Raw genomic sequence first — 22680 nt, forward strand, 5'->3', positions numbered from 1 at the left:
CTGTAATCTCATAGGCTTTCTTCATTCTTTTTCTTTTTGTTCCACTAACTAGACAATTTCTAATGACCTATACTCCCTGTCACTGATTCTTTTTTCTGCATGATTGAGTCTGCTTTTAAAACTCTACTGAATTCTTCAGTTCAGTTATCATATTTTTTAACTCTAGGATTTCTGGGTTTTTTATGGTTTCTATTGCTTTATTGGACTTCTCATTTTGTTCATGCGTTATTTTCCTAGTTTTTGTTTAGGTGTCTGTCTATGTGTTCTTGTAGGTTCCTAAACTTTTTTAAGTGGATAATTTTAAATTCTTTGACAGTTCATAGATCTCCATTTCTTTAAGATCAAATATTAGAGCTTTATTAATTTTTTTGGTGTCATATTTACATGGTTGTTTGTGATCCTTGATTTCTTACATTAGTATCTGTGCATTTAAGTAATTTCAGACTTTACAGGTTTGCTTTGGCACAGACAGATCTTCACCAGTCAGCTCAGCTTGGATTTATGGATGTCAGCAGGCAATGTCCTTGGGCAGGTGGGGCCTACTATTACAGGCTAGTTTTGGGTGAGACAACTGTTTGAACTCTGAGGATGAGGATGGGGAAGTTTGCCACTAGCTGAGAACATTTGGATAGGACTGCTGGCTTGGTTCCCTACCCAAGTGAGGCAGTAGGATCAGCTTGCAGTTGTCTGAATTCCCTTGCCAGGCTTAGTAGATGGTTGCAACTGGGTAATATATTCAGTAGTAGATGGGGCTATGAATTAGTTGCCCTGTACTGGTAGGACAGCATGACAGACCCAGGCCCTGTATTGCTTATTATTTGGGGATCCAAATCAGGAAGGAATGTACACTGAATTCCCTGGTCAATTGAGGTCCCTGTTTTTTATCTACAGATGGGGAAAGCCATGAACTGTGCTTTCTGTTCAAGTGCCACTGAAAGTAGGCTGTTGGATGGGCTACACAGCTTCCCATGTGCTCTGGTTAGGTTCCTTGGTTGAGCAGGCTGGAGGTTGCATTCAGCAATGAGCAGGCTATGAATTAGTTTCCCTGTGCAGTGGGAGAAGAATCTCTAAATCTTATAAACTTTGTTGCTTTAACTCAAGCCAACTTGTGTCCCAAGCTCCCTGGCTGAACAGGTTCACTGGATTTGTTCTGAAAATTATCTGCTCTGGCTACCCTTTAGTTGGCTCAAGAGCCACTAGATTTCACACCTTCCAGGTATTCTCACCAGCCCTTCTGGTCAGATGGGACCAGGAACCACAGTGGGTTGGGCTATGTCTCAGCTCCCTGGGCAGAAAGAGGAGGGCCCACTTTTGGCAACTCTAAATTTCCCAGGGTTTCCAGTTGGAAGGGGCTGGGAGCTACCCTCAGCCTCTGCTATGAATTAATACCCCTGCCTGTACATAGCCTGAGAACACTTCATGCCTGGTACTGGCTTTGCTCTGGGAGTGATCAGCTCTGCCTCCTGCCTCTCTGCTTGAGCTCCACTGGACTGCACAGCTTTCTGGTGTTCTAGTGAGCCGTTCAGGCTAGATAAGGTTGAGAACCACATAAAGTGGGGCTATGTCTCAGCTCCCTTACCTGGATGGGAAGAGCAGAGGCACTCTAGGTAACCCTCAATTTCCAAACAGGTTAGCCATTTGGGAGGAGCCAAGAACTACCCTCAGCCTTGGTTATGAATTAATCCCCCTGCTTACGCATAGCAGGGAAACTCTCCATACCTGACACTGACTTTGCTCTGGGTGCAATAAGCTCTGCCATCCCACCTCTCAGCTCAAATGTTGCTAGACTACACAGCTTCCAGCTGTTCCTGACAGCCTGTTTGGTCAGATGTGGGTGGAAGACACTCTCCACAGCAGGTGGAGCTGTGACTCAGCTCCTTGCCTGGGTGTGGGAAAATAAGGCTCTAGGACTGGCAAAATTTCCTGTTTGAGGATCTGAATCATCCAGATCTGCACCTCACAAAGTTTCCTGGTCACAGTGCACCACCAACTTGGTTCTGTAGATGAGCAAAGCTGCTGGTTGGGATGACTACTTGGGCACTGCAAGTGTGAACTTGGTCTGCCAAGATCCATGTGCTGGTTGTTACAAGCCATTCCTAGCTTAGATTCCCAGTGTTTGAGCCCCCCAAACTCCCTTGCAATCCCCATGGGTTGAGATCAGAGTAGGGGCTCCCACAAAGCAGCCCACAATGCTGGAGCGTGCTGGTTGTCCCCCTAGGGTTCTGTTTTCCAACCAGAGGAACAAAAGGCTCAGGTGAGACCTCTCTGCATGGTTTTGCACTGGCCTGGGGGAGCAGCTACATTTAATGTGTAACTGCTTCTCTTGTCCTTTTAATGCAGTCTGTTTTGGTTTCTGTGGTACAGGGGTTTGCTTCAGCCTAATCCTTGTGTTCTAAGATTCTCTTAGATGTGTCTTGTTCTTGAATAGCTGTTAGTTGTTCTTGCAAAGGGGAGCAAAGTCAGGAGTGACCTACGTCACCATTTTGGATTTTGGTGACATCATTCTCTGTAGTCTTCACTCAAGTTGACCTGCACCCCAAGTTCCCTGGCTGAATGATGCTACTGGCTTTGCTCTTCAGATGATCAGCTCTGCATGTTGTACTCTCTGCTCAAGCATTGCTGGGCTACATAGCTTCCAAGTGTTCTGGCTAGGCTTCCTGGTCTGGTGAGTCTGAGAGCTATGCTCATCTGTGGACTGGGCTATGACTCAGCTAGTCTGCCTGGGTGTGGAGAGACAGCCTATGGTCTATGATGGCAAGGCTCTTTGTTTGAGGACTCAAATCTGGCAGATCTGTGCCCCACTGAGTTTGCTGGTCAAACTGTGTCATTGTCATGACTCTGCAGTTGAGTAAAGCTTCTGGCTGAGATTACTACTTGGATGCTGCAGGTAGGAACTCAGTCTGCCTAGATCTGAGCTGTAGTTGTCGCAAGCACCCCCCCCTTCCACATCACAATTAGAGTCCCAGTGATCAAGTCTGCAATTCCCCTGCAATTCCTGCAAGGTGAGACCAAAGTAGGGACTCTCAAAAAGTGACTCACAATGCCGGGGGAGCTTTGTGTCCACCTTGGGCTCTCTTTTCCCATTGGGGTTTCTGTAGGCTTTTGGTATAGTGCTGAACCTGTGTAGGGGAGAGGCAATGCAGTCAATGTGTAGTTGCTCCTGTTATCCTTCTAATACAGTCTGCCTTGGTCTCTGTGCTTCAGAGAGAGGCTTCAGCCTCACCCCGGAGTTCTAGGATCTTTTCAGTGGTTTCTTGCCCATGAATTGTTGTTCTTCTTGTGAGGGGAACTGAAGTTGAGAACAACCTATGTTGCCATCTTGGTGACATCACTTTCTTTGTGTGTTGATCTTGTATACTACTACCTTGCTGAACGCTCATTATTTCTAAATGGTTTTTTAATGTGAGGATTTTTTATGTAGACAATTTCAGCTTCAAATAGAAATGGCTTTATTTCTTCTTTTCTAATATGTATGACTTTTTTATTTCTTTTTCTTGCCTCAGTATACTGGCTAGAACATCTCATTCCATGCTGAATAAGAATAGTGAAAGCAAACATCAATCCCTTGTTCCTGATTTCAGGCTTTCACTGTTAAATATGATGTTAGCTGTAGGCTTTTTTTAGATCCTGTTTATCAAGTTGAGGCACTTGCTCTGAAACTATTCCTAGTTTGCTGAGAGTTTTATCACAAATGGAGGTTGGATTTTGTTAAATGTGTCTTAAATGTCAATTGAAAAGATCATATGATTTTTGTTTTTTAACTTATTAATATGGTGGATTACAGTGGGTGATTTTCTAGTGTTGAACCAGCCTTGCATACCTAGAATGGATCCTACTTGGTCATACTTTAAAAGTCTTTTTATATATTCCTGGATTTGATTTGTTAATCTTTCTTTCTTTCTTTTGTTCTTTCATTCTTAAATTCTTTCTTCCATTCTTCTTTCCTCCCTCCCTCCCTTTCTTTTTCTTTCTTTCTTTCTTTCTTTCTTTCTTTCTTTCTTTCTTTCTTTCTTTCTTTCTTTCTTTCTCTCTCTCTCTCTCTCTCTCTCTCTCTCTCTCTCCCCCTCTCCCCCCCTTCCTTTGTTTCTTTGTTTCTTTCTTTCCATACTGTTCACATATGGTTCAGTGTCAAGGGAAAACTAAGCTCATAAAATGAATTGGAGAGTGTTCCCTCCTTTCCTACTTTCTGGAAGAGATTGTGTAAACTTTGTGTCAATTATTCTTTAAATATTTGGTAGAATTCTCTGGTGAAATCATCTGGGCTTGGAGATTCGATTCCCAAAGCTTTTTAATTACAAATTAAGCTTTCTTAATGACTACAGGATTATTCAGGTGCTCTATTCACCTTGAATGAGTTTTAGTAGTTTGTATTTATCAATAAATTGGTCCATTTAATCTAAGTTGTCAAATTTATGTGTAGAGCTGTTTGTAGTATTCCCTCATTATCATCTTTATGCCTGTGGAATCTGTAGAATTAGACCATTTCACTCCTCATGCTGATAATTTTAATTCTCTCTTTTAATTTTTGTCAATCTTTCTAAAGTTATACAATTTTATTAATTTTTTAACAATGATGTTTTTGTTTAATTGATTTTCTTTATTATTTTTGTTTTAAATTGAATTTATTTTTGCCCTTATCTTTATGATTTTCTTCCTTCTGCTTATTTTGGGTTTATTTTGCTCTTCTTCTAATTTCAGGAGGTAGGGACTTAGATTATTGATTGAGTCCTTTCTTCTTTTTCAATATAAGCATTAGTGTTATACATTTATTTTTGAGCACTGCCTTAGCTATATTCCACATACTTTGATATGGTGTTTTCATATATCAAAATATATAGATTTTGATATACATGATTTTCATTCAGCTCAAGGTATTTTAATTTTTTTTAAATATCATCTTTATTGAGATACAAGTTAAATATCATATAATTCACCCATTTAAAGTGTATAATTAAATGATTTTTAGTATATTCATAGAGTTAAGTGAATATCAGCACAATCAAGTTTAGAATATATTTTTACCGTAAAAAAAGTCCCATGTACCCATTAGGAGTCATTCTGCATTTATCTCTAACCCACAAGGCCTAAGCAACCAGTAATATACTTACTATCTCTATCAATTTCCAACTCTGGACATTTCATATAAATGGACTCATACAATATGTGGTCCTTTCATTTGGCTTCTTTCAATTAGCATAATGCTTTCAAAATTTATCCATGTTGTAACATGTATCTATTTCACTCTTTTTATAGTTGAGTAATATTTCATCGTGTGGATATACCTCATTTCTTTTTATTCATTAATCAGTTGATGTACATTTAGGTTGCTTCTATTTTTTGGCTAATAATAATGCTACTATAAACACACGTGCAAGTTTTTGGGTGGACATATGTTTTCTCTTCTCTTAGGTATATACGTAGGAATGGAATTTCTGGGTTATTGGTAATCCAATCTTTAACTATAACTATTAACTCCCAAACTATTTTCCACAATGGCTACACCATTTTACTTTCCCACTGGCAATGTATGAGTCTTCCAACTTCTCTACATCCTGGCCAACTCTTTTTATGTTATTTCTTCTTGTTGTTACTATAGTAATCTTAAAGGATGTGAAGTAGTATCTCATTGCATTTTGCTTTTATTTGCATTTCCCTGATGAGTAACGATGTTGAGCATTTTTTTATGTCCCTATTGGCCATTTGTTTATCTTCTTTGAAGAAATATCTATTCTTATCTTTTGTCCATCATTTAATTGCATTGTTTGTCTTTTTATTATTGAGTTGTAATAGTTCTTTATATATTCTAGATACAAGCCCCTTATCAGACATACAATTTGCAAAAAATTTTCTTCCATTCTGTAAGTTATCTTTTCACTTTCTTGATGATGTTCTTTGCAAAACACAAAATGTTTTCATTTTGATGAAGTTAGATTTATCTATTTTTTTCTTTTGTCTCATGCTTTTTGTGTCATATATAAGAAATGATTGACTAATCCAGGAGTTAAGGCTATACTTACTTCTAAGAGTTTTAATAGTTTTAGCTGTTACATTTAGGTGTTTGATTCATTCTGGGTTAATTTTTGTATATGGTGCAAGGTAAGGGTCCAAATCCATCCTTTTTCATTTGAATATCCAGTTATCCCAGTATCTTTCATTGTAAATATTATTCTCTCCCCTTTGAATCTTTTTGGCACCAAGTAGAAAATCAACTGAAAATATATATATATATACATATATATATATATATATGTATACACACACACACACACACACACATATATATATATAGGTTTATCTCTGGACTCTTAATTCTATTCCATTAATCTATATATCTATCCTTACATCAGTACCTCACAGTCTTGATTATTGTAGATTTGTAGTAAATTTTGAAGTTGGGAAATATATGTGAGTTCATCAACTTTGCTGTTTTCTTTCAAGATTGTTTTGGTTTTCTGGGTCCCTTAAATTTCCATATAAATTTTAGAATCAGTCTTCAGTTACTACAAAGAAACTAGTTCAGATTTTCATAGGGATTATGTTGAATCTATAGGTCACTTTGAGCAATTGTTCCCATCTTAAAATATTAAATATTATGACCCATGAGCATAAGATGTATTTCCATTTATTTTTGGCTTAATTTTTTCAGTAAAATTTTGTTCAGAATATAAATCTTGCACTTTTTTAAATAATTCTTTCTCAAGTATTTTTTCTTTTTGATTGTATGATAAATGCAATTGTTTTCTAATTTCATTTTCAGCCTGTTTAGTAGTACCCAGGCCTCCTCCACCTCATTCTGCTTCTTTGATGCTGTGTAGGGCTGGCAATTCAGCTCCTCCCCACTGGGCTTCACTGACACCAGTTTTGGGAGGAAAAAGGGGAACTTACTGGCCCTAGTTTGTGCTACATTTTCTGCCTCATTGATGTGTGGTAAGTGTGGAAGCTCAGCTCTCCACCTCTGGGGTGCAGTTGTGAGTGAAGCCTAATGGTGACCTTGTTTAGTATTATTGCTGCTGGGCAGAGATGGAGGTTCACTTCACCATGCTTCCACTTAGCTGATTCAGTTTCTGGCTGAACTCATTGAGACTTCCCTGGTAGTGGAATGAGAGCTCTGTCAGCTTGCTTCTTTCAGGCAGGGGTTCATCTTCCACCCTGCCTTGCTGGGCCCCACTGACATCACCAAGTGAGAAAATCCCAACACCTTTGCCTCTTCCAGGTGGAAGATGGAAGATTAACTATCTGCTTAGGGAATGGAAGTTTAGCTCCCTGCATGAGTCTGCTAACATTGCCCAGAGAGAAAGAGTGGCACTTGCTTTTGTGGGATGGGGGTTGAGGGAGTGAAGTGAATTTGAAAATCAGCTGGAGGATATGACTGTGGTTTTCTTTCCATTGGTGTTTTGCTAGAGTCGAGTGGGAATTACCTGAAAAATTTTCTGTTGTGAGTCCACCCTTTCCCAGGTCCTCTGGAAATGGGAAACAGAATTTTCTTGAAGGTGTTTTTGTTTGTTTGCTTCCCTGTTGATGGTTAAAAGTAGAAGGCTTCTGGAAGGCTTTGTGTACAAAATATTAGGGGCAATCAGCAAACTCAGGGAATTCACCATAATTTCCTATGGTGCTCCTCAAATCCCATGGTCCTTAGGAAGCCTGCTTTCTTTCCACCTTTCAGATGTTTCCTATGCTTGTTTATTGCTATGTCCAAGAGTTTTTACTTGTAAGCAGGAGCACCTAGGAGGAAAAGGGTTACACCAGCTTGGCAGAACAGGAAGTTATTTCCACCATTTTCTAGGAAAAATCACTTCATTATAACTTCACTATCAGTAGGTATAAGGAACTAAAAGGAAAATAAAAATCAGTTTAACTAAAATTCATCATCTGATAATTAAATTGTAGAACTCTAGGACTAAAGGGGATCTTAGATAATCTATTCTCACTCTCTCATTTTACAATGGGGAAACCAAGCCTCATAAAGATGATAGGACTGGCTCTAAATCACACAGCAAATTAAGTTGTATCCAAGCTAGAAACTCGTCATCTGAACTTCTAGCCCTATTCACTAGGCGAAATTGCCTCTCTCATCTATGTTCTTTATCTTCAAATGTCAATTAAAAAAATCCTTACTTGTATTGTTTCTCTTAGGTTGTGAACAATTAGAGCATACTTACCTTTGTACCAGGCTTGACATGGCACCAGGAAGAAGAAGGTGTATAATCATTGCTATTTTGATGATGATGACAGAGACACATATCCAGGGGAAAGGAAGAAAAAAGAGCAAAGGTTTATTTCCTTTACAATATCAGTTTAAGGAAGCCATTTTTAACCATCAGCCAATTTATCAAAGTCAAAGTCATCAGGAAGAATGTCAGCATTCCAGCCTTGGGTGTGGATTCAAACTTGGAAATACGTTCAGCTCAGAGTTCACTACTGGCCCCATTTCAGAATTCTTTGATTTAGTCACTATGATGGTGAGTCTTAAGCTTTTAGGTAAGGATCCTAAACCCCTTCTCAGATGAGTGAGTCATCAGAGATCATAAGAATCTTGAACCTTTATACAAAAGTCTTTATGCTTTCTCATAACACTTTCATATCCATTGTCTTATTTGATCTTAAGAGGCTGGATATGACTCTTGTGGCCAGGAGTTTTTAAATTCCTCATTTGTCAGATGGAGATTACAATCTTGCTCTTGCTATTAAATGAAAGTTCTGAGGTCATAAGGAGAAGAAAAATGTTAGTGCCAAAGCTGGGACTAAATCTAGGCCACCTGACTTTTCACTACAGTTTGATGTCATAGAAAAGAGAAAATGAAGGAGAAATGCCCCAAATCTTAATTTTTTAAATGTTTACTCAATATTCTGAAGCAATCATCCTGACTGATTTGGTTCAGCCTGGGCCATTATTTCTTACCTTGCTCTTGTGATAACTAGAACAATTGCATTTTAAGTGACAGCAATTTTGCAAAAAACTAAAGTTATTCGTTTTACAAAGACATATTTTAAAATCACCATAAATAATAGCATGTAGCTCTATGAGGGGTGGAGGTTGCCATAAAAGACTACCAATTGATCAAAAGTTACATGTAAAAAAAGTTTAGATGACAATTCTTAAGGAGAAATATAGCATTTGAGAGATTTGAGATCAATTGTGGTATGTTACAGAAAAAGTCCGTCAAAGAAAAAGGAGAGAAAGAGATGGAGCCACAGAGAAACAGAGGCAGGGACACACACAGAAGCTAGCAACAAAAAGGAGAGAGATCTCATCAAGATGGCAGCATAGGCAGACTCTGAACTCACCTCCTCTCATGAACACAACCAGGTTACAACTAATTTTGGAAAAATTACCCTGGAGAGAAAACTTAAAACTGGATAAAAGGAACCCCCACAATGAGGGACTATCCTGACTGAGGTGGAAGAGGCAGAAATTCCTCTGCAGAGAACGAAAGCCACATTCATGAACCACAGAGATTCACAGGTGGCAAGGTGGGAGCCACCTTAAGTTACACAGCCCTCCCTGGAGGAGTGGAGACCTGACCAGGGGCCTGTTACTGCTAAAAGCATCCTTCAGACTCAGTACAATTGAAATGAGTGCCCTACTATCTGGCTTCACTGGCTATTAATGGCAGTGGGGAGAACCTAAGAAAAGCTATCCAATGAAAGCCCAAAAAACCTGGCTCTTAAAGGGCCCATGCACAGATTCGCTTGTCTCAGAGAGCAACCTAAAATCACAAGAAAGAAGGCTGCATAGTCCTTTGGTGAAAAGAGACCTACCTGGTAGGCTCTGGGTGCATCTCAGTGAGATGTGAGACCTCTCCAGATCCTGAGACTTTGGTGGCAGACATTGTTGTGACCTAGTACAGGCAGGCTGACACAGACACTGGCAGATGCCATTGAAGCTCTTCCCTGGCCTGTTAGCCTAGGGGTCTGGGGCACCAACTAGAGTGCAGATTTAATTGAGTTCAGACAGGGCAGGTAGCCCACCCTAGGAAATAGCCTCACCCAACAGCAAGCCCTCAGGCTACTTGTCAGCCAGCATAGATTGGGTGCCTTGATCTTCTACAGGCAGGTGAGGGTGTCTGCCTCTGTGGGGTAGGGCCTGTGTGAGGAGCAGGTAAACTGTGAGAGGCATTGGTGGAGAGGTGGGGGCTTCTGCAGTGAGGCAACTGGATACATTCCAGGGGCTCAAGAAGTGTGCACAGGCCAAGGTCTGTGTTGATAATGTGTGTGGGCCTGCAGGTAGTGGGTGTTATCAGTGGTAGAAGACCTGTGCTTCGCAAATAGCCACTAAGAGTATCAGCCCCACCTACCAAAGCCTGAAACAATTGGGTGCTCCCATCCCTAGGGCCAGTCACACTCAGCTGCAATCCTAAGAGAGCTGACAACAGCCTTGGAGGCCTGAGGGCCACAGCAACTCTAAGTCCTTGAGCATAGCAACCAGCTACTCTGGGTACCTATCCAGTTAACAGGAAAAGTACAACAGGAGTGTGCCCTTAGACCTTGCAGCAAACAGTCCTGGGGCTCCACAAACCCCACTTACAAACAGCCAGCCAGTGAGGGAAAGACTAGACTCCCTGGATACCTGCATTATGAGCAACCCTGCCACAACAGAAGGACACAAGTAGCCCACAAAGGGGTCACTTTTGGATTATTTGGACTGTTGATTAGAGGGTAGCACACTGCTGTGCCTTAAAAGGCATCTCTTACATAAGGCCACTTCTCCAAGATCAGGAGACATAGCTGACTCACCTAGTATATAGATATGAGCACAGAGAAAGAGGCATAATGAGGAGGCAAAGGGATACATTCCAAGAAAGGGAACAGGACAAAATCCCAGATAAAGAACTAAATAAAACAGAAATAAGCAATCTACCTGACAAAGAGTGCAAACAAAAACTCATATGGATGCTCACAGATAGTGGGAGAAGACTGAATGAACACAGTGAGAATGTCAACAAAGAATTGGAAAATATAAAAAAGAACCAATCAGAAATGAAGAATACAATACTGGAAATTAAAAATTCACTAAAGGGAATCAATAGCAGAGTATATAATACAGAAGAACAGATCAGTAAGCTGGATGAAAGACTAGAGGAAATCACCCAAGCTGAACAGAGAAAAGAAAAAAGAATTGAAAAGAATGAGAACAGTCTAAGGGACATCTGATACAATATCAAGTGCACTAACATTATAGGTATAGGTATTATAGATGTTTCAGAAGGACAAGAGAAAGACAAAGGGGCATAGAATCTATTTGAAGAAATAATAGCTGAAATCTGTCCTAACCTAAGGAAGGAAACAGTCATCCAAGTACAGGAAGCACAGAGAGCACCAAAAAACATAAGCCCAAAGAGGCCCACACCAAGACATATTATAATTAAAATGTCCAACATTAAAAATAAAGACAGAATCCTAAAAGTGGCAAGAGAAAGCAAAAAAGTGATATAAAAAAGTATAGCCCATAAGGCTATCAGTGGATATCTCAGCTGAAACCCAACAGGCTAGAAGAGAGTGGAATGACACATTTAGAGTGCTGAAAGGAAAAAACCTACAGCCAAGAGTACTCTATCCAGCAAGGCTGTTATTCAGAACGTAAGGCGAGATAAAGAGCTCCCCAGGCAAGTAAAAATTGAAAGCATTTATCACCACGAAACCAGTTCTACAAGAAATACTGAAGGGACTTATTTAAGTGGGAAAGAGAAGCACAAATAGGGGTAAGAAAATTATCCAAACCCCCACCCCCCCAGATCTTGTCAAGACGGCTCTGTAAGCAGACTCTGAACTCATCTCCTCTGACGAACACAACCAGGTTACAATTGTTTTTGGAAAAATTACCTTAGAGAGAAAACTGAAAACTGGATAAAAAGAACCCCCACAACAAGGGACAGACCTGACTAAGGCTGAAGAGGCAGAAATTCCTGCTGGAGAGGAAAAAAGCCACCTTTGGGAGCAGCGGAGCTTCTCAGCTGCCCAGGCAGGAGGCACCCTAAAGTACACAGCCCTATCTGGAGGAGTGAGATCTGGAGCAGGGGTTGATACTGCTATAAGCATCCTTCAGGCTCAGCCCAACAGAGATGGTGGTCTTACTGTATAGCTTTTCTGGCTATTAACTTCACTGAGGATACCCCCAGAAAAGCTATCAGCTGAAAGACGAAAAGACCCAGGTCTTAAAGGGCTCATGCACAAACTCACTCATTGCAGCAACCTAAAATCACCAGAGAGAAGGCTGGCAGCGCTTTGGTGAAAAGAGGCTCACCTGGTAGATACTGGAGGCATACTGATGAGAGGAGGGACCTCTCCAGAGACTGAGACATTGGTGGGGGGCATTGTTCTGACCTGGTCCAGGCATGTTGACACAGACCCAGGTGGGCACCATTGAGGTTCATGACTTGGCCTGTGAGCCCAGGGTCTCACACACACCCCCTAGAGCACAGATTTAATCCAGTTCAACCAGGGCAGGCAATCTGCCCTAGGGACTAGCCCCACCTAACAGAAAGCACTCAGGCTACTTTTCAGACTGCATTGACTGGGTGCCTTGATCCTCTACAGCCAGGCAAGGGTGTCTGCCTCTGTGGGGCAGGGCCTGTGTGAGGACCAGGTGAACTGTGGGGGGCATGGGGGAGAGGAGGGGAGCCTCTGTAGTGTGGTGTCGGGGTATGCTACAGGGGGTTGAGAAGTTTGCATGGACCAGGACTGTCTTCACAGTCTGTGTGGTCCTGTGGGGGGTGAGGCTTAGCAGCAGCAGAAAACCTGTGCTTCACAAATAGCCATGAAAAGGATCAGCCCCACCATCCAAATCTGGAAACAATTGAGTGCTCCCATGCCTAGGGCCAGCCCCACTCAGCTGCACACATAAGAGATCTGACAACAGCCTTGTAGGCCTGAGGACTATAGCAATTGTAAGCTCCTAAGCCTAGCAACCAGCTACACTGGGTACCAATCCCATTAAGAGGAAAACTGCAATAGGAGTGTGCTGAAAAACTTTGCAGCCAATGGTGCTGAGGCCCCCCAAACCGGATTTATAAACAGCTGTCCAGGGAAGGAAAGACTAGACTCCCTGGGTACCTGCAGTGTGAGCAACCCTGCCACAGCAGAAGGACATAAGTAGCCCACAAAGGAGTCACTCCTGGATCTTCTGGACTGGTGATGAGAGGGAAGCACACTGCTGGGCCTCATAAGACACCTCATACATAAGGCCACTTCTCCAAGATCAGGAGACATAGGTGACTCACCTAATACATAGAAATAATCACAGAGGAAGTGGCATAATGAGGAGACAAAGGAATACTTTCCAAGCGAGGGAACAGGACAAAACCCCAGAAAAAGGACAAAATGAAACAGAAACAAGCGACTTACTTGACAAAGAGTTCAAACAAAATATCATGAGGATGCTCACAGATATTGGGAGAAGTCTGGATGAACACAGTGAGCACATCAGCAAAGAACTGGAAGGTATAAAAAAAATCAGATTGAAGGCTACAATACTGGAAATGAAAAATTCACTAGAGGGACTCAATAGCAGAGTAGAGGTGGCAGAAGAATGGGTCAGCGAGCTAGATGAAAGACTAGAGGAAAACATCCAAGCAGAACAGAAAAAAGAAAAAAGAATTAGAATGAGAACAGTCTAAGGGAACTCTGGGGCAATATCAAGCATACTAACATTCGAATTTTATGTGTCCTAGAAAGAGAAGAGAAAGACAAAGAGGCAGAAAACGTATTTGAAGGAATAATAGATGAAAATATTCCTAATCTGAGGAAGGAAACAGACATCCAAGTTCAGGAAGCACACAGAGCTCCAAACAAGTTAAGCCCAAAGAGGTTCATACCAAGACATATTATAATTAAAATGTCCAAAATTAAAGATAAAGAGAGAATCCCAAAAGTGGCAAGAGAAAGGCCACAAGTGACATATAAAGGGAAGACCATCAGGCTATCAGTGGAATTCTCAGCCGAGACCCTATGGGCAAGAAGAGAAGGACAAGACGAATTTAAAGTGCTGAAAGGAAAAAACATACAGCCAAGAATAGTCTATCCATCAAGGTTGTCATTCAGATTGGAAGGAGAGATAAAGAGCTTCCCAGACAAGCAAAAATTAGAGGAGTTTATCACTAAGAAACCAGTTCTACAAGAAATGCTGAAAGGACTTATTTAAGTGGGAAAGCAATGACCACAAATCGAGATAAAAAAATTATTATCTACAAAACAAACAACAACAACAAAAAACATGCAATAAAATCACTTGTAAAGCTAAAAATATAGTAAAGGTAGTAGAGTAACTACCTGTGAAGATGATACGATGGTTAAAAGACAAATGTACTAAAATCACCTATTTCAATCATAAGAGGGCAATGGATGGACACACACTAAAGAAGAGACTATGGGGCTAGCTCCGTGGCTGAGTGGTTAAGTTTGCATGCTCCGCTGCAGTGGCCCAGGGTTTGGATCGTGGGTGCAGACATGGTACCACTTGTCAGGCCATGTTGAGGCGGCATCCCACATCCCACAACTAGAAGGACCTGCAACTAAGATATACAACTGTGTACAGGGGGAGTTTGGGAAGATAAAGCAGAAAAAAAAAAAGATTGGCAAATTGGCAACAGTTCTTAGCCAGGTGTCAATCCTTAAGAAAAAAAGAAGAAGATTGGCAACAGTTGTTAGCCTAGGTGCCAATCTTGATAAAAAAAAAAATAAGAAGAGACTATATATGGTTTGAAAAAAATAAAGGGTGGGAGGAGGGGAGTGAAAAAATAGAGCTTTTAGAAAAAGGTCCAGCGAAACAGAATATCAACTTGATATAGACTGTTATATACATATAATATGAAATAGCATCCTCATGGTAATCAAAAATGGAAACCTATAATAAGCAAGCAAAAATTAAGACAAAAGAAATCAAAGATACTACTAAACAAAGCCATCAAACCACAAGGGAAGAGAGCAAGAGAAAAAGAAAGGAACAGAGAAGAACTACTAAAACACCCAGAAAAAAAGTATACAAAATGGCAATAAATGCATATTTATCAATAGCTACTCTAAACATCAATGGACTAAATGCTCCAATCAAAAGGAGTAGGGTGGCCAATTGGATAAAAAAAAAAAAAAAAAAACAAGACCCATGTATATGCTGCATACAAGAGACACACTTTAGACGTGAAAACACTCACAAACTGAAAGTGAAAGGATGGAAAAAGATATTACATGCAAATGGCAAAGAAAAGAAAGCAGGGGTAGCAATACTTATATCAGACAAAATAGACATTAAAACAAACACTTTAACAAGAGACAAAGACGCGCACTGCATAATGATAAAGGGAACAATCCAACAAGAAAATGTAATACTTGTAAATATCTATGCACCCAACATAGCAACACCTAAATATATAAAGCAACTATTAAGAGACATAAAAGGAGAAATAGACAGTAACACACTAATAGTAGGGGACTTTAACACTCCACTTACACCAATAGGTAAATCATCCAAACAGGAGATCAATAAGGAAACACTGGCCTTAAAGGACACATTAGACCAGATGGACTTAGTAGATATATACAGAACATTCCATCCACAAACGACAGAATACACATTCTTTTCAAATGCACATGGAACATTCTCCAGGATTGATCACATATTAGGCCACAAAACAAGTCTCAATAAATTTAAGAAGATCGACACAAGACCATGTATCTTTTCTGACCACAAAGGTATGAAACTAGAAGTCAACTACAGGAAGAACAGCAGAAAACCACAAAAATGTGGAGATTAAACAAAATGCTACTGAACAACGATTGGGTCAATGAAGAAATCAAAGGAGAAATAAAAAACTTCCTGGAGAAAAATGAAAATGAAAATAGGACATGCCAAAATCTGTGAGATACAGCACAAGCAGTTCTAAGAGGGAAGTTTATAGCAATTCAGGCCTACCTCAACAAAGAAGAAAAATCCCAAATAGACAATCTAAAATTGCATCTAAAGGTACTGGAAAAAGAACAACAAACAAAGCCCAAAATCAGCAGAAGGAAGGAAATAAAAATCAGAGCAGAAATAAACGAAATAGTGACTAAGAAAACAATAGAAAAAATTAATGGAACCAAGAGCTGGTTCTTTGAAAAGATAAACAAAATTGACAAACCCTTAGCTAGACTCACCAAGAAAAAAAGAGAGAAGGCTCAAATAAATAAAATCAGAAATGAAAGAGGAGAGATTACAATGGACACCTCAGAAATAGAAAAGATAAGAGAATACTACGAAAAGCTATATGCCAACAAATTGGATAATCTAGAAGAAATGGATAAATTCTTAGAAACATACAGCCTTCCAAAACTGTACCAAGAAGAAGTAGAAAATTTGAATAGACCAATCACCAGTAAGGAGATCGAAACAGTAATCAAAACCCTCCCATAAAATAAAAGTCCAGCACCAGATGGCTTCCCTGGTGAATTCTACCAAACATTCAAAGAAGACTTAATACCTATCCTTCTCAAACTCTTCAAAAAATTGAAGAGGAGGGGAGGATTCCTAACTCATTCTATGAAGCCAACATTATCCTGATACCAAAACTAGAGAAGGACAACACAAAAAAAGAAAATTACAGGCCAATATCACTGATGAACATCGATGCAAAAATCCTCAACAAAATACTAGCCGATCGAATACAACAATACATTAAAAATATCATACATCATGCTCAAGTGGGTTTCAATCCTGGGATGCAGGGATGGCTCAACATCTGCAAGCCTATCAATGTGATACACCACATTAAAAAAATGAAGAATAAAAACCACATTATCATCTCAATAGATGCAGAGAAAGCATTTGACAAGATACATCATCCATTTATGATAAAAACTATAAATAAAATGGGTATAGAAGGAAAATAACTCAACATAATAAAGGCCATATATAACAAACCCGCAGGGAATAACATTCTGAACGGGAAAAACTTAAAGCTATCCTTTTAAGAACAGGAACCAGACAAGGATGCCCACTGTTACCACTCTTATTTAACATAGTATTGGAAGTCCTAGCCAGAGCAGTCAGGCAAGAAAATGAAATAAAAGGGATCCACATTGGAAAAGAAGAAGTGAAACTGTCCCTCTTTGCAGACGACATGATTTTATATCTACAAAACCCAAAAGAATCCACTAAAAAACTTTTAGAAACAATAAAGGAATACGATCAAGTAGCGGGATACAAAATCAACGTACAAAAGTCAGTTCTGTTTCTATACACTAACAATGAAGTAGCAGAAAGAGGAATTAAGAATACAATCCCATTTAAAATTGCAAAGAAAAGAATAAAATACCTAGGAATAAACTTAGTCAAAGAGATGAAAGATCTGTACACTGAAAACTATAAAATATTATTGACAGAAATCGAAGAAGATTCAAAGAAATGGGAGGATATCCGGTGCTCTCAGATTGGAAGAATTAACATTGTTAAAATGTCCATACTTCCTACAGCAATCTATAGATTCAACACAATCCCTATCAAAGTTCCAACAATATTTTCCACACAAATAGAACAAAGAATCTTAAAATTTATATGGAGCAACAAAAGACCCCGAATAGCCAAGGCTTCCTGAGAAAAAAGAACAAAGCTGGAGGTATCACACTCTTGGATTTCAAAATATACTACAAAGTCATAGTAACCAAAACAGCACGGTGCTGGGCACAAAAACAGACACACAGATCAATGGAACAGAATCGAGAGCCCAGAAGTAAGCCCACACATTTATGGACAGCTAATATTCGACAAGGGAGCCAAGAGCATACGATGGAGGAAGGAGAGTCTCTTCAATAAATGGTGTTGGGAAAACTGGACAGCCACATGCAAAAGAATGAAACTAGACCATACCCTTACACCACGCACAAAAACAACTCAAAGTGGATTAAAGACTTGAATGTAAGACGTGCAACCACAAAACTTCTAGAAGAAAACATAGGCAGTATGTTCTTTGACTTCGGTCTTAGCAGCGTATTTTCAAGTACCATGTCTGACCGGGCAAGGGAAACAAAAGGAAAAATGAACAAATGGGACTACATCAAACTAAAAAGCTTCTGCACAGCAAAGGAAATGATCAACAAAACGAAAAGACAGCCTAACAATTGGGAGAATATACTTGCAAACCATATATCAGATAAGGGGTTAATATCTAAAATATACACAGAACTCATACGTCTCAACAAGAAAAAAACCAACAACCCAATTAAAAACTGGGCAAAAGATCTGAACGGAGATTTCTCTAAAGAAGATGTACAGATGACCACCAGGCACAGGAAAAGATGTTCAACATCATTAGCTATCAAGGAAATGCAAATCAAATCTACAATGAGATATCACTTCAATCTGGTCATAATGGCTATAATTAACATGACAGGAAACAACAAGTGTTGGAGAGGATGCTGAGAGAAGGGAACCCTGGTACACTACTGGTGGGAGTGCAAACTGGTGCAGCCACTATGGAAAGCGGTATGGAGTTTCCTCAGAAAATTAACAGTAGATCTACCATATGATCCATCTATCCCACTGCTGGGTATTATCCAAAGAACTTGAAAACACAAATGCATAAAGATACCTGCACTCCTATGTTCATCACAGCATTATTCACAATAGCCAAGACTTGGAAGCAACTTAGGTGCCCATCAAGTGATGAATGGATAAGGAAGATGTGGTATATATACATAACAGAATACTACTCAGCCATAAGAAATGATGAAATCTGGCCATTTGTGACAACATGGATGGACCTTGAGCGTATTATGCTAAGTGAAATAAGTCAGAGGGAGAAAGTCAAATACCATATGGTCTTACTCATATGTAGAAGATAAACAATGACAATCAGACTCACAGCAACAGGGATTGGATTGGTGCTTACCAGAGGGGAAGCTAGGAGTGAGGAAGGTGAAAGGGGTGATTGGGATCACATGTGTGGTGATGGATTGTAATTAGTCTTTGGCTGGCGAACATGATGTAATCCATACAGAGTTCAAAATATATTACGATGTACACCTGAAAGTTATATAATGTTATAATCCAATGTTACTGCAATAAAAAGTAAAAATAATTAAAAAAATGATTATCTTTTAGCATAAGAAAAGAAAATGTGAGAGTTGTGAGAGATGTCAGAGAAGGGAGTGATTGAAACAGCAAACAAAGTTGAAGAACAGAGAGAATGAGGAGAGAAAGAGAAGAGAAAGAAACAAGATGAAGAAAAAAGCAAAACAGTAGAAGAGGGTACAAGGAAGGGGAATTAGTGGGGGAGAGGAACAAGTGAAAAATAGGAGAGGAGACAGATGGAGAAAGAGGAGGAAAACATTTTAAAAAGTAAAAGATCTACAAGCCATTTAAAAAAGACATCATCTTGTTCCTTTTTATTTCCACTTTTAAATGCATTTCAGGTATAAAGCTGTGTAATTAGGCACTGAATTGTGGTCATAACCATGGCAATAGAATAGCATATAGGTGACTGAGAGTCGTGAGAAGTGGAAGAATACTAACAAAAGTCTTTTGTGTTTATATGTCACTTTAACTTATCACTTTAAAATTTGAAAAGCCCCTCAAACACATGATATCCTAGATATGATTTACTTGGGGTGCCCAGGGTTTATAAATGTTTTCCTTTTACTTTGCTAGCTGAGAATCCTGAAAGAAAAAGTGATTTTACAGGAGGCTTGTAAAGAAACTGGTATAAAAATGCAAGTCATAGTTACACGTATTTAAACACTACCTCACTGTTTTTCTCTCCAGTCTCCTAATGGAATGAAGTATTTGTTTAGTATCAGTCATTTCTGTGACTGATGGGAATTTAGATTCTGTATTTTACACTGATGCCTTTTCCTATTTCAGATCACAGAACTGGGCCCTTCTGTCCAGAAATTTTCTTCTGTTGATCAAAACTATCACATAACAGAAACTCAGCCTTACTTCCAGAAACTTTTCTCTATTGATCAAAAAATTCTTTTTTTACTTTATAGATTATCTTTTTTAACTTTATGAATAATTGACAAATATAATTGTATTTATTTAAAGTGTACAAGGTGATGATTTGATATATATGTGTATATATATGTTGTAGAATTTCAGCATTGCCAAGATCAAAGTAATTAACACATCCATCCATAACTTCACATAGTTAACATAGTTAACTCTTTTTTTTTTGGTGGTAAAAACACTTAAGATCTACTCTCAACATCTTTCAAGTATATAATAATGTATTTTTAACTGTAGTCACCGTGCTGTACAGTAGATCCTCAGAACTTATTCCTCTTATAACTTAAAATTTGTGACCTTTGACCTACATAACCTCACTTTCTTCTTCCCTCAGCCCCTGGCAACTACCATTCTATTCTCTGTTTCTATGGAATTGGCTTTTTAAAAATATTCATATATAAGTGATACCATACAGTATTTTTCTTTCTCTGCCTGGCTTATTTCACTTAGCAGATGGAAAGAAATAAAGATTAGGGCAGAAATAAATGAATTAGTGACTAGAAAGACGATAGAAAAGATTGAGAAAACTAAGAGCTCATTTTATGAAAAGATAAAATTGGCAAGCCTTAGCTAGACTAAGAAAAAAGAGAGATAACTCACATTAATAAAATTATAAGTGAAAGAGGAGACATTACAACTGATACCACAAAAATGTAAAGAATCATAAGAGACAACTATGAAAATTATATGCCAACAAATTAGATAATTTAGTGGAAATGGATAAATTCCTAGAAAAACACAGCTCACCAAGATTGAATCATGAACAACAGAAAATGTTAACACAACAATAATGAGCAAGGAGATTGAATTAGTAACCAAAAATCTTCCAACAAATAAAAGCCCAGGACCAGATAGCTTCACAGGTGAACTCTACGAATAAATTGTCTCTTAATCAAGATTTATACAGTAGAAAGTTTTTGTTTTAAAAAACTAAAGCAAAGTATTTGCTTTCCTTGAAACCATGCCTTTTGCCACAATAGGTATTTTAATCTAAGTATTTATTAGATCATTAGGTTTTAGTGGATCTATTTTATACTTTTTGTAGTGTGTGCCAGTGTTACTCTTCCTTGATGCATCCATTCAACAGATATTTATCATGTATAGAACATTATGCCAGGCTCTAAGAGATCCCAGTAATGAACCCAGTAAACCCACTGTTAAACAATACTCATACATTTTAATTCATATTTGGCTCAGCAATCAGACCACTACGTGTCTGCAAAGCCTACTACATTTCTTTCCATCACCAGGAGTAGTAAGAAAGGAAAGGAAACCTGTTATGTGAGTCATGTGGCTCAATCCTGGTAATCAGCGCAGTGACAAAATATCTCACCATCATAATTAAGACAAAACTCCCACACTGAATTACTGGAAAGTGCTATGACACGTTATTGGATTAAAAGCTACGCTGCTTGATACCAACTAAAATGCTCTAGAAGGAAGCAGTTCATGAAGGCTAGAGTCAGAGAAGACTTTCTGGACGAGGTGAGATTTCAACTTGTCCTTGAAGGATAGGAAGGAGTTGGATTAGTGGAAAGTGAGAGGAAGAGCATTTCAAGTGAAGTGGGGGGAGGTTCAACATGTTTATACTCCTAACTAGGCTCTGAGTATAAACTGACATTGCATTTTGGCATCTATAACTTTTTTATCTTAACACTATTTTTATAGGTAACCATTGCCTCAGAAAGAAAAGTTTCTTTAAGTTTCTTGTAAAATTTAAATGAGTCAGAGAAGCAGGAATAATGGCTTCCTTTGAGTAAACCATAGCAGTCAGAACTATTAGTCAAAATTATGCGGATTTCACAGGCAATACTAGCTAACATTTGAGAATCTTCTATGTGCTAGAAGGCATCCTATGTACTTACCATGTATTAAATCACATGATCCTCACAACAACCCTGTGAGGTACTATTATCTCCTTTTTATAGATGAGAGAACTGAAGCATAGTGAGGTTTAAGTAACCTGTCTAAAGTCCACACCTAGGAAGTGGCAGAGAATTTAATGGGAATTGAAAGATTCAATTCCATGTTGGCTGTTTTCAGAGCCTTCACACTTAATCACTTCACAGGTTTGACCAGGCGTTAAAGGGAGAGAGGGCTCTAGTCCTCTGAGGGCTAGAGACAAAAGGTTAGGAGCTAGTAGGAAAGGGATCCTTTGGGGAAGTCTCTGTGGTAGGGAGCAATAAGTATTCATAATTCATGCTTACCACAGATAGCTTGGGTCTTTAATGGGGAGAATGAGTATATATACATATATACACACATATGTGTATGTATATATTTATATTTTAATGTTATTTCAGCTTTTTTTTCTTTTTTTCTGCTTTATCTCCCCAACCCCCGCCCCCCTCCCCGTACACAGTTGTATATCCTAGTTGTAGGTCCTTATAGTTGTGGGATGTGGGACGCCACCTCAACGTGGCCTGACCAGCAGTGCCATGTCCGCACCCAGGATCCGAACCCTGGGCCACCGCAGCGGAGCACCCGAACTTAACCACTCAGCCACGGAGACAGCCCCTATTTTAGCTTTTATTTGTAAAGTGATTTCTGGTAACATTATTTTTGTAAAATATTAATATTACAGATTAGGTTAACGTCTCCTTGACCATTACCTCAATCCTGGTATACACACACTGTCTTCTACCTTGTAGGTTATTGCTATGATTTTCTTAGTTTGTCTGTGTGTGTATTTTGTATAATGACACTTC

General features: G+C 39.1%; 1 long non-coding RNA gene across 4 annotated transcripts in view; it reads right to left on the reverse strand.

The window, feature by feature from the left end:
• The window catches only part of LOC139042700 (uncharacterized), a 245991-nt gene that overhangs the window by 26383 nt on the left and 196928 nt on the right, over nucleotides 1–22680 (reverse strand). Inside the window, exons 1-3 of one of the 4 annotated variants that reach the window (XR_011499747.1) lie at nucleotides 18558–18682; nucleotides 8160–8211; nucleotides 7419–7722 (exon numbers count right to left, since the gene is read on the reverse strand). This is a non-coding gene — a long non-coding RNA (uncharacterized lncRNA). Of the gene's footprint in view, nucleotides 1–7418; nucleotides 7723–8159; nucleotides 8212–18557; nucleotides 18683–22680 lie in introns of those variants that run through there. The other 3 variants (XR_011499748.1, XR_011499745.1, XR_011499746.1) reach the window with 3 other exon arrangements.

Source organism: Equus asinus, chromosome X, assembly GCF_041296235.1.
Source record: "Equus asinus isolate D_3611 breed Donkey chromosome X, EquAss-T2T_v2, whole genome shotgun sequence".
Lineage (NCBI taxonomy): Eukaryota > Metazoa > Chordata > Mammalia > Perissodactyla > Equidae > Equus > Equus asinus.